Raw genomic sequence first — 10,015 nt, forward strand, 5'->3', positions numbered from 1 at the left:
CTTAATGCTTGATTCAAGAAACCACTTTCTTTTCCAGAAAAGCACCCACTTTGGCTCCTTCTCCAAAGGCTCTCGTTTGCCATCTCTAATGCTCATCACATACCGCAAACCCGCCTCAGTAAAGGGCACTGAAAATTAATCGCAGCATTCATTTGGCTGCTGCGAACTCACTGCAGCGGGAGGAAAGCCACTTCAAAGGCAAGTGGGACACTGACTGAGGCCGAGAGATGTAATTTGGAAGAGTTCTTGGGAGTCCTAAGTGGAGGCCACTCCTCCCCCTCCCCGACACATTATAATCAGAACCTTGGAGATGCTTCCCACTCGAGGGCGTGAGAACAATAAGAAGATGTGTGTAATCAGGGACCAGAGAAAGGGAAATAACACAGAGGCTGGTACTGCTGACTCACAAAATGTGTTGCACGAGGTGTTGGATGGGGAAATGGCGGCTCCTTTGCATTCATTTCAAGGATAATAAGGGTGATGGCGGATGGGAGATGTTCAGCCATGGCAGCTTCTGCAGCGAAAGGAATCTTAGGCTATGGACACACTTGCAGTTATGCTGGTTTCAGTGTGTCTCTGTTGTGAATGCAGGGACACATGATGACAGTCAGACTCCGCCCCTTTTTACTCAAAATCCTGGATTTTTGAGTTCAGATGCGCTTTTCCTTCTTCACAGCAACTTGCAAAATGTTTGGTTGATTAACCCATTGCGACTCTGAGGAGTATCCAATGGAAACGCTTTGCTGTAGGTGGCCTTAAAAGGTCTGACATCGTCAACAGTGGGGCTGGGTGTGTTCCAATCAGCCAGTAAAGATGTGTACAGCTGGGTGCAGATTCTCTGTTATCTTTTTGGCTCCTACTGAAGACCTTCCTCTTTCAACAAGCCTTTTAAATAGAGACCTTATCCCAGTCTGCGCCTGTGTTGGAATTGCTTCTCAATATGTTTTTTAAAAAATGTTTTGCTTTAATATTTTTTAAAGATGTTTTGTTTAAATATATTTTAAAGTATGTTTTTAAGATGTTTTCAGAGTGTTTTTAGTGTTTGGTTTGCTGCCTTGGGCTCCTTCTGGGAGGAAGGGTGGGATATAAATTTCATAATAGAGAAATAAATAAATAAATAAATCTCAGACGGCACCAAAATGATCTCATTGCTTTTTACAGAACTCACACAGCCTTACACCTGACATGTCAGGATAAAGCCATGGATGTCCCATATGGAACCTAAGTGTCCATATAGTACCTTCCACCAGTCCACTGGTCCTCAGCCACCACTGGACCCACAGGGTGAGCCCAATGAACATTGTATGCTAGCAAGGTGAATGCTGTTTCAGTCATTCTCTCCCCTAATCCATCAGGTGGGCTGTCCACTGTTTAAACACACACAAAATCAAAGGAGCATATATAATGTTGCATGCCACCCCACTCTCCAAGCAGTGCATAACTTCCAAGGGTTCCTCTGCTTACCTGGGGTTTGGTTTCCTTGGAAAGAAGGTCAGTGGAGACTGTGGTGTCTTATAGGATATATGGTTTTTATTTATACATATATACAGCCTGGGTGTAATATGGCAGGGTTGTCAGCATTAACAGCCCAACAGCTCTTGCTTTGCCATCAGGCTTGTAGGGAGCCCCCTCAAAGCCATGGTGCAGAGAGGAGGCCTCTCTGTGTGTCCCCTAGTTCCCAGCTTCTCCCGACTAGACTAAAAACACAAGCCTCTCCCTGGATCCAGGACCAGGATGGAGGTGGGGAGGACCTCTCTTCAGGAAGAGTGGAAACAGCAACAGGATCTCTCTGTGCTCTCCTCTTACATATGCTCACGGTGGCCACTTGACACATCCATTAGCTCACAGACTAGCTTAACAAAGCAAACTGCTTTGACCAGGGGAGTGGGTTTCTTCCCTTGCAGATCCCACAGCAGAGGTTGGAAAGTGGATTCACAGAAACATCTGTCTCAGACCTCAATCCCGTAACAACATACTCTTTTATTTATTGGTTAGAGTGTTGGATTAGGATCAGGGTTCAAAATCCCCGTTCAGCCCCAGAGCTCACTGAGGGGCCTTGAGGCAGGCACTGAGTCTCAGCCTAACCTACCTCACAGGGTTGATGCAAGGATATAAAATGGGGAGTGGGAGAACCATGTATTTTGTCACCTCGAGCTCCCCAGAGGAAAGGCAGGGTATAAAGGTAATAATAAATAAATAATACTTTTTTTTACATCTATAGTGTCATCCATGTTTACGGCTCTTTAATGAGTTCAAGGGATCAGGGCCCTTGCCTCATAATGCTTAAACATCTAAAATCTGACATAGGGAAAGAGAGGCAAGAGAGCAGGGGCAGAAGGGTGGGGACAGAGGGAAAATATTTGGTTGTTTCAGTGACACGATGTGTTCCCCTTCATCCTTTTAATACAAACGTTGAAAGGGTTTTCCAGAAATGGGTGGGAAATATATCAATGTTAGCTGGCGCTTTGGGGTGACACATTCTTACTCCTTCTGAGCTATAAGGTTTTTTTAAAAAAAAAAATAGCGTTGGTGCTGCTAGCAAACAAGCACAACTCCACTGACCACTTTTTCCTGGTTCAAAGTGACCACACTGGAAACCTCCAGAATTTCCCCTGCAACATTAAAGGGTATTGTTAACATATTTATATTTCTTCCATTGCCAGTATTTACGAACCACTTCTCACCACAATGTGATCACAAAGTGTTTTCCAACATAATCAACAACTTATCACATAATTTAAACAAGCCATACAAAACACAGTTAAGGTAATCCAAAATCACACAACACAATCACACTGTAGGACAGAAACAACCTTATGATCTAGAGCAAGCTGAACCAAACTCTCAAAAGGCTACAGTATGATGCTTCTAAGAATTAGGAGATATTAATTCAACGTTTTGGGGAGAAAATTCCAAAATGGGAGGATTTACTTAAAAATATTTTTAGACATTTCCCCCCCAACACTCACAGACACCCAAATATTTACACACACACGACACTCAGACATCCACACACTCACAGGCGTCCATACTCAGGAACTCACACACTTACAGACACTCTTTGGAGATGGACTGCAGTGTGCAGCCATTAAGGGTGATCCGCAAGCACAACATGCCAAAATGCCAGTATGGATGGACATGTGTGTAGTTAGCATGTGATGCAGCCTTGATTTCCGGGGACCTTACAACCTTGCCGGCCTGTCCTTGCATGTGTGTGTGTATATATATTCTCTCTCTCTCTCTCTCTCTCTCCACGGACTGCTGCTTTCCTGGTTCAGCTAGGGAGGAAAAGAAAAGGTAATTACAGAACACCTCTTTGGTGATTGTTCAGTTCTAGTTTGGAGGTTCCTGTTTGTTGCCGTGACAAATGTTAATCCGTGACACCATTGATCATGTTGGGAGTCAGCATTAAGGCGGCACTCTTTTTAATCAGGAGCGCTTTGGCCTTTTCTCTGACATGAACACTCTGCTAACAAGGCAGCCTCAGTAGGGAATAAGGCTCCACTGCCAAAAATAATGGACCTGCATAATTGAAATGGAACCAAGGGTATCTCAGGACAAATCTCTTGCATCTTTCTCTCTCGCAGGATCTTGACCTTTAGAAGTGGGCTTGCTGTCCACACACCAACAAACACAGGCAAATGAATTCACACCAAGAGGACGCTCAGTCATTGGCTGAAATTATTTTTCTGCAGGGAAATCGCACAGGGGCATTCAGTCACAAACTAAGGGCACCCCCCCCCAATTTCCATGTTCCCATCTGCAGATATCCCTTAATCATTCCATGCATGAAGAAGTGAGCCCCAATTCCAGAAGCTTCTCTGACTTGCCTTTCTGGGGTGAGGGAGTTACAAAAAGAGCAAGCTTGCTGGTATAGCATGTTGGAGAGTATTTGCAAAGAGTTCAGTCCTGGAGGAGACAAAGTCATAAGAAAATAAGCAAGCACCCGTGATCATGTACGGAGTGTTTCCCTTCCTTTCAGCACCCATATGCATTTGAGATTGATACAACCGCCTTGGTAAGAGATAGTAACTTGCCAAAGGCCACCAGGGGACCTTCTGTTTGAGGAGATGGGATTTGAACGTGCATCTCCCTAGTCTATGGCCAACACAGCACTGTACCTCTCACACCAGACAAACTCTCTAATCTAGTGTCATGGCCCCGTCAGAGGACTCCTCAGATGAGGATGACTCGGGAGTAACAGCAGCAGACCCAGGAGCAGCAGTAGACACGGAGGAGCCTCCTGAGAATCCAGCTCCTTCTGCATCTCAGCTGCAGAGCACCCCAGGGACAGCAGAGACCCTGCAGCCAGACACAGACAGTGAACAGGATACTCCCCCCTCACCTGCAGAACGTAGACAGCAGAAGGTCAGGCAGAAGAGAGGCAGGCCTGTCTCCTTAAGGTCCAAACGCTGAGGGCTCACACCTGCTGTCCATCCTGCTCTTTATAAGGCACACCTTGGCTGCAGCTTGTTGCTGACTACAACGTCAGGCGTGGCTTTGTGTAGATTTAGTTTCCCTGCAGCATCTCTTTGACTGACCTCCTTGGCAATTGATCCCGGACCTCCACTGACCTTGCTTCTGGACTTCTGACTCGGCAAGTACGCTTTGGATAGGCCTGGCAGATTTACAACCCGACTGCTGGCTAAGGACTTTCCTTCCCTGCCAAAGACCCAGGAATTTCCAGCCCCCCCCGACACTGCTGATGCAGTGTAGAGCTGACATCTAGTATGATGTGGTGGGCTGAATGCTGGTGGATATGGACCAACGAGTCCTGCATTCAAATCCTCACTGAGTCATGATGCCTACTGGATCATCCTGAGGCAATCACTCTCTTTCTCTCAGACTACTCTACCTCATAAGGCTGCTGTGAAGATAAAATGGGATAATCCCATGTACACTGCTCCAAGCTGCTTGGAAGAAGGCCATGATTCAGCTACGATATATAAAACAATGATAAAAACCTTAGCTCTAGAGTAGAGATCTAATAATAATGGAGGGGAAGAAACCATGCTTTGAACAGCAGAGGGCGCTATTGTATTTGCATTGGAGTGAAACCCAACCGTCTTCTATAACATCCATCTCCCCAAGAACAAGTTTTTCAGAGTTTCAGAGCGGACAGCAACTTTCACTGTAAATGGCTTGTTTGTGTATGTGGTGCTTCAGTTGGGGGTGAGGAGGCCAAATGTTTGTCACCAAATGTTTTTAGAACTATTCCTCATAAAAAAGTACAGCTTATCAAAATGGAGGGGGGGGGGCTGGCACCTTCAAGCTCTGGACCCTCCTGGGTTGTATGAAAATGTTGTGTCAGCCGTACCATGAAAAAAGCAATTCAGTGGATCTGGCTCAAGTCCATGGCAGAGTATTCACTGTTGTTGGTATTTTCATTCTGCAAACGATTCTGTTTCCAAATTAGTCATTCCTGAGCAGCTAATTCCTATGGAAAATCCATCTGCCTGACTGCATTTTTAGTTTACCCACTTCCATTTGTGCTGCTGTCTTTTAAATATTGCTAGTTGCTCACTTCAGTTTAGGAGGCTGCCTTATATATCACCAAATCAGATGACTGATCCTTTGAGCTAAGTATTGGCTTCTCTGACCGGAAGGTAATGCTGCAGACAACTCTGCAGTTTAAAGCTTTGCTCCCCCCCCCGCCCCACCTACCCGCCACACATATATGTTTGACTCACAGTTGAAGGGGATTTCACTTCTGCATAGGAACACAGGATCCTACTGGATCCTGAGTCAGATCATCAGGCCATCTAGTGCAATATTGTGTCTACTGAATTGCAGCAGCTCTCCAAGGGTTTTGGATAGGGAGTCTTCCCCAGACTTACTTGGAGATTTCAGGGACTGAGCCTGGGACCTTCTACATGCAAAGCAGCTACTCTGGCAACTGAGCCATGGGTCTTTCCCATGCAGACAGCTGGCACAGGAGAGCACAGACTGATTGCAAAAACGCTAAAACATTGCAAGAGTGCAGATATCATGGAAATGTACACTGCTTGACCATGTAAGCATGACTCATCAGAAGTGCATGACAAATCTCTGTGCGTTCCTCCATTATTTGAACATCAGGACCTGGAAGTTATGAGGCTGCAATATTTCCTCCCTGTTCTGTTCTGTTTGCTTTTAATAATCTGGGCCTCGGGTGTGTTTTCATCTTCGCATTTGTTTCAACAGGAGAGCTGAAATTAGAAAGCGAGCAAGTAACTGGCTATTTCCCCTTTTTCAGCTGTCTGCTCCATATGATTGAAATGAGAGGGAGTTTCTCAATGGGGAAAGAGATGGGGGGGGGGAAGGAGCCAGCCCTGATGCAAGAGTAAGTTTAAGTACCTGAGCCTTGAAGGGATATCTGCAGGGTCGATTCTGGAGCTGCAGAGATAGCGAGTCAACCCGGAACTGGGCACGTGAAAAGAAATATTTGCCAAAAGATGGCATGATGCAGTGTGGGGGTGTGCTGGCATCCTACTTACATACAACACTGCCTAATGAGACTGTGTCAAGGCTCAACTATCAGCAGCTGTCAGAGCCAGGAGCTGAGGTAGGGAGCCAGGAGACACAGCACACCAGAGCCAGGACGTTGCTGCACAGACAGGAAGCCCGTTACAGCCTTTCCTGTCTAGATCAGGGGGCAGGGAGCCGTTGGCCCTCCAGATATTGCTGAACTACCCCTCCCCTCACAGCTGGCCATTAGCCATGCTTGCTGGGGCTTATGGGGGTGGTAGTTCAACAAACATCTAGAGGGCCACAGGCTTCCCAGCCCTGCTCTAGATGGTATCCTGTTCTGACGGGACTTGCTGCGGAAGAGCTAACGAACACCAGAGTCTCTTCCAGTCCAGGTAAGGTCTTGGGCAAGGCATTTCACAGGATGGGTACGAAAAGCAGAGATCTTTGGGCAATGGCACCTTCTCCTGCAAAGGTTGGTCCTAGGAACAGAGGAAGTGGCCTCCTACCGCGTCAGATCATTGGTCCATCTAGCTCAGTATTGTCTACATGGACTGGCAGGGAATCTCTCCCAGCCCTGTCTGGAAATGTGGGGGATTGAACCTGGGGCCTTTCGCCCGCATGGCAGATGCTCTGCTGCCGAGGGAGGGAAAAATCTTGTTACACTAACCTTTTAGAATTCTTTGAGATTGTCAACAAGCATGTTGATAGGGGTTACCTGATAGGCATTGTTTAGACTTCCAAAAGGAACCCCAAACATCCCAGGTTCAATTCCAGACATCTCCAGGTAGGGTTGTGTCATGACCCCGAAATCTAGCAGTGATCTGGACGTGGAGCTAGAGGCTGCGAGGGTACCAGATGGGGAGCTGGGTCGGGCTCAAAGCTGACTGCTGAGCACAGGGAGGCCATTGCAGTCGGGGCTCTTGGGCATGAACCCCAGAGGGACTTCCCAGACCACCAGGGCCTATTGGGCCTGAGCCCAGACCCTCAGGAGCACCTTCCCCAGAGCCTGAAAAACCAGATGCCTCCCACTGCACATCACCTGCCTGGTGGGGCATGGAGTGCATCAGGAGGGAGGCTGTGGAACAGATGAGGAGTGCCCCTCCTCAGGCCAGAGGGTCACCCTTAAAGGTTGGTGGTGGAGCCTGGAGGTTGTCTGGAGCCAGACTCCAGGCATAAAAAGCCTCAATCTGCTTCCAACCTTTGTTGCAGCAAGTTGCTTGCTTGGGGCTATCCATGATTATTATTATTTATTATTATTATTTATTAAATTTATATACCGCCCGACTAGCGATAGCTCTCTGGGCGGTGAACATAAAATAGTATAAAAATACAATGAATAACAAAATAATACTAAAATACAATCATCAGTCCAATACAGTAAACATTTTAAAAAGTAAATCAGTGTAACTTAAAATGCTTCAGAGAATAGGAAGGTTTTGACCTGGCGCCGGAAGGAGAGCAGAGTCGGCGCCAGGCGTACTTCCTCAGGGAGACTGTTCCATAGTTCGGGGGCCACCACTGAGAAGGCCCTAGATCTTGTCATCACCCTCCAGGCCTCCCTGTGAGTTGGAACCCGGAGGAGGGCCTTCGTAGCAGAACGTAGTGCACGGGCCGGTTCATATCGGAAGAGGCGTTCCGCAAGGTATCGTGGTCCCGCACCGTATAAGGCTTTATAGGTTAATACCAACACTTTGAATCTAGCCCGGAAACATATTGGCCACCAGTGCAAGCTGGCCAGAACAGGTGTTATATGCTCGGACCGCTTGGTCCTTGTCAGCAATCTGGCCGCCGCATTTTGCACTAGTTGTAGCAATCTTTGACCAGCCTTGCCCTCTTTTTCTGCGGGATCTGGCATTGGACCTGAACATGACAGGTTGGGAGAGACTCCTCTCTAAAAATCCTGAAGAGCAACGGTCACTGTCCATAATACTGAGCTAGATGGACCGATCTGGTATAAGGCAGCTCCCTAGGAAGTAGACAAACAGGAATAAAGGGATAATTCTTGCAATGATGTAAACAGTGGAGTCTGCCAAAGATCTGTGGCAGGGCTGGTGCTTTTAAACTTGTTCATAAATGAAATGGAGTTTGGACTGAGCAGTGCTGGAGAAGTTTGCTGATGACGCTAAATTATTCAGGGCAGCAAAAATGAAAAGAGAGTGTGACGAACTCCAAAAGCATCTCTCCGAGTTGGGTGAATGGGCATGACAGCACAATCAAAGAATTACAGAAGAGAATCATAGAATCGTAGAGTTGGAAGGGGCCTATAAGGTCATTAAGTCCAACCCCCTGCTCAATGCAGGAATCCAACTTACAGCATACCCCCGACAGGTCCAGCTGCCTCTTGAATGCCTCCAATCCTATGCATGTTTACTCAGAGGTAAGTCCCACTGTATTTAGTGGTTTTTCTCCCTAGTATGTGTGTTCAGGATTGTAGCCTAAAATGGCAAATGTGACTCAATATGAGGAAGTGATATAAACAATAAGGCAATAAATAAATAAATCCTTATTTCACATCTACATTCCTGGAATCTGAACTGGCAGGGACTGACCAAAAATGTAGCTGATTAACTCACGGAATATATTGATCCAGTGTGTGGCTGCTGTGGAAAAAAAGGTGAGTTCCACCCTAAGGATCAATAGGAAAGGGATTTAAAATAAATCTGTCATTAACATAATGCCATTATATGTAACTCTGGTGCGACTGCCCGTGGAATGCTGTGGAGAATTCTGGTTGTCCCACCTCAAAAAGGATATTGTAGACATAGAAAAGGGCCAATGGTTTGTGCGGGATGGAGTGACTCTCCTGTGAGGGAAGGACACAATTTTGGGGGCTTTATCAGCTTAGGAAAGTGATAACAGCAGTCATGACAGAGGTTTAAAATTATGCATCTGGAGAAGGAGGATAGAGAGATGTTTTGTACTAGAATCTGAGGCCATCCTAGGAAGCGAAATGCCAGAAGATTCAGGCTAGTCAAAAAGAAAGTTCTTTACCTAGAGATTTTAATTTTAGTGCTATTGTTGGAATTTTAAGGCTCTAATGTGAACTGTATGTTTTTATGTTGTGCGTCGCCCAGAGTGTCTGGACAACCAGCCAGATGGCCGACTAATAAATTTAATAAATAAATAAATAGCGGGCTCTCCGACACTGGAGGCATTCAAGAGGCAGCTGGACAGCCATCTGTCGGGAATGCTTTGATTTGGATTCCTGCCTTGAGCAGGGGGTTGGACTTGATGGCCTTATAGGCCCCTTCCAACTCTACTATTCTATGATTCTATGAAGCCAGATTTCGACTGAACATCAGGAAAAACTTCCTAACTGTTAGAGCCATACGACAATGGAACCAATGACCTAGAGAGGTAGTGGGCTCTCCAACACTGGAAGCCTTCAAGAGGCAGCTGGACAGCCATCTGTCGGGAATGCTTTGATTTGGATTCCTGCATTGAGCAGGGGGTTGGACTCGATGGCCTTATAGGCCCCTTCCAACTCTACGATTCTATGATTCTATGAAGCCAGATTTCAACTGGACATCAGGAAAAACTTCCTAACTGTTAGAGCCATACGACA

The 10,015-nt window shown here is 46.5% G+C and overlaps 1 long non-coding RNA gene across 1 annotated transcript; it reads right to left on the reverse strand.

Moving 5' to 3' along the window:
- Positions 1-1,634: 1,634 nt before the first annotated feature.
- LOC133388576 (uncharacterized) lies at positions 1,635-4,407 on the reverse strand. Its single transcript, XR_009763865.1, has 3 exons — positions 4,346-4,407; positions 3,053-3,278; positions 1,635-2,612 (listed from the first exon to the last, which is right to left on the reverse strand). It is a non-coding gene; the product is annotated as an uncharacterized LOC133388576 (long non-coding RNA).
- Positions 4,408-10,015: the final 5,608 nt, after the last annotated feature.

The sequence above is a fragment of the Rhineura floridana genome, chromosome 7 (assembly GCF_030035675.1).
Source record: "Rhineura floridana isolate rRhiFlo1 chromosome 7, rRhiFlo1.hap2, whole genome shotgun sequence".
NCBI classification, from domain to species: Eukaryota; Metazoa; Chordata; class Lepidosauria; order Squamata; family Rhineuridae; genus Rhineura; species Rhineura floridana.